This window comes from Bidens hawaiensis, unplaced genomic scaffold (assembly GCF_021521415.1).
Source record: "Bidens hawaiensis isolate Kalapana, Puna unplaced genomic scaffold, B.hawaiensis_p1.1 tig00007412_1, whole genome shotgun sequence".
In the NCBI taxonomy this organism is placed as follows: Eukaryota; Viridiplantae; Streptophyta; class Magnoliopsida; order Asterales; family Asteraceae; genus Bidens; species Bidens hawaiensis.
Genome location: NW_027491516.1, coordinates 762,422 through 765,579, shown reverse-complemented (window position 1 = coordinate 765,579; position 3,158 = coordinate 762,422).

The following is a 3,158-nucleotide window of genomic DNA, read 5'->3' as shown; positions in this document are numbered from 1 at the left end:
TAAGCTACGATGTCCACCATAGCTTGCGGTGGCCTTATCAAAACCGACATCATGTTACAACCAATGTTGTAAAAGTAGGATTCCAAGGCCGAGTACTCTCCGAATACTCGCTACAAGGTATGTCGATGAGGCGAGTTTCTGTAAATCCGCCTAGTTACTAAGAATCGGTCAAATGTGGTCAACCTCAGCCAGAACCACATCTTATTTGTGAACTTGGACCGATTTTGACTCAAACCAATAAAACATAATTCGTTTTTCAAAATATTAAAGAACAAATATCATTTTTTTAATTAATGATTAGTAATTTTTAGACTATTTTATTATTTAAAAACGCATTTCTTTTATTTATATTGATATTCACCTATTTTTGTTATAATATTAGTAAACTTATGATGTCCGAGTACAAGCCGAATCCTCCCCGAGTACTCCGAGTACTCCCTACAAGGGGGTCGGCCGCCTAGGGACCGCCTAGCGAGTTTTACAACATTGGTTACCACTACCTTACGGCAGTTGTTTCTTCATCAGATTCTACCGTAGCTTACGGTGGACACCGTAAGCTACGATGGAGAGCTTTCTTGACTCGTTTTCTTTGTTCTTTCTCCATATTTTATCACCCGACCTCCTCGTTTCAACTAGCTTCCTTCCAATGCCTCAATTCCACTTCTCTTAGGTCTCTTGTACCTGAAATAACATTTAAACGTAGTCATCTAGTTCCACAAAATAAATTGATTAAATGTGTGATTATCAGTAATCTTTTCACACTTAAGGGTTGTCCAACGGATCACCCTTCAGTGATGCCAAAAGGTATTGGGTAGGTTGGATTGCTAAGAGTGTGCAAATTATGTTATTGATCAAGCGGATTTTGGATTCCGCTTTGCAATTTTGCGAGGATGTATAAGGGCATGATAAGCGGAAAAGCATACTATTTTTTTGACAAAATTGTTGAAAAGAGTTGTTGGCATCAAGCTTGCAAAAATCGCTAGGCGGACCCTAGAAAGTCAACTAAGTTGTTTGGAGTACTCGGCCTTAGTCGGTGAGTACTCGGTCTACGCGGGGATTACTCCAGGATTACTCGTTGAGTAGTCTGCGCCTAGCCGAGATTTTTACAACCATGGTTGGTATATTCTTTCCCATTGTCACATTGAAATTGCTTTATTTTTCTATCAAATTGGGTTTCGATCAACTTTGAAAATTGGACAAAGGTAGGGTAGACTTTGGATTTGTAACTTGGAGGATACGTCCATAGAAAGTTTGTATAATCATTCGTAAATTCAATATAATAGCTGTGACCCCCGGTGCTAATTACCGGGGAAGTCCATAAATCGCTATGCAAAATATCAAATGGCAAAAATGCAGACGAATATGAACTCATTAAAGGAAGTCTAGTACTTTTCCTAAAAACACACGATTGACAAAGTTTAGAATTCAATTTTCCATACTTAATAGAACAAAACTTTTAAGGGAATGTAATAAAATGGGTCTTGGGTGACCTAAACAATGATGCCCGATGTCTTGTGAAAGTATTGCAAAAGTTTACGAAGAACGACTTTTGGAGGGAAGTTGTGGTGTGAGCGGATAGAGCTCCCCGGAGCTATTGTTGCGTAGGATACAAGCCTTGGTCTTGAGGTCCTTCACAATAATTTCATATGGGTCAAATTAATGGAAACTTGATTGTCAGTTGTAAGGCGCCGAGGATACAGGAAATTTTTAATTATATTAGGTGAAAGAAGTACGTTATTTAACTTAAAGGGTGGATAGGAGGGGGAGGACTTGATTGCTTTGTCCAGTCACGGGAATGGTATTATCGTCACCAATAATATGTTTCGTGAAATGCCAGTATTAAAAAAAGACAAGAAATTACCTGGGTTGTTGGTCATATGGTTGGTTGCTTCAGTATCCATAAACCAAGGCTGTTCTGGTGGGTGAAGAGCCATTGTATGGAAAGCTTGTTCAATATCAGTCGGTACGTATCTCATGTGATAAGCTTGAGCAGGTCATGATCCAAGAATTCCCTAGGTCGTGGGAGACGGCTTGTTTGTTGTCAGATATGGGCATGGTGGATTGGGAGTCCACTATTGCCATGGAGATTGGGCTTGTTGGGCCAGACCTGTTTAAGTTTGGGCATGAGGATAAGAAACACGACCTCTGCCATATGACTGTCGGCTACGCCCCCTTCCACAACCGCGACAACGACCACGTCCCTAGTCCGATGAGTACTGTTCCTGACGGGTTTTCGAGCAGTGTTCCGGTGGTTGCGAGTCATTCTTGGAGGTGCCAGCATGGAATGCGGTACCTGCGGCTTGAGGCGAGTGCATGGCTTGAGCAGTTTTGTGGGTTTCTTCATGACATAAAATGGAACAGACTTTATTAAAATCTGGAAGTGGGTTTCTTTGTCGAAGGATGGTAGCTATGGTTTCATATTGTTCTGTTAATACCCTAAGTGGTTGAAGGACTAGTTGAATTTAAGAAAGAGCGACATCAACATTGAACAGTTGATCAGCCAATACTTTCACTTCTTGGCAGTATGCCGCCGTGTTTTTAATTTTTTCGAGGCGGGTATTCGTGAGTTTTGTTTGAAGATGCATGGCTCAGGAACTTTTGTTGTCTTGAAAAAGGTTTTCAAGTGCTATCCAAGCTAGCATCGTATGCAGTGGTGTTTTCCTTTAGGATGGTTTAGAGAAGATCCGTTGAGATGATTCCATAGATCCATTGAAGGACTATGGCATCCAATCTATTCTAGGAGTCTTTTGTGAAAGGGGCTTTATCGACTTTATCTTTATAAGTTGCAGCAACATAAGAACTGAACTTGGGTTGGAGGTGATCGACAACCAAGTATGTTGTGTAGTGGATCTTGAATAACTTAAACAAGTTATGTATTGACCGTTTTCATTGTCAAGGGTGATTGGAACAAAGTTCCTAATGTTTGAAAAGGTGATGGCAAGGTGGATTTTGGAATCCATTTGTGAATAGGGAGAGGATGAGAGAAAGGCCGATGAAGAGAAGGTAGCATGATCGATGAGATGAGGGGAAGGATGATGAAGATATTGGCGGTGGTGATTTGGGTTTTAGAAAAATTGTTGTGATACCATTAAGGGACGTATTATTTTCCACCAAAAACATTCTAATTAATCTCTCCTTATAAATAGGTTGTACAATGA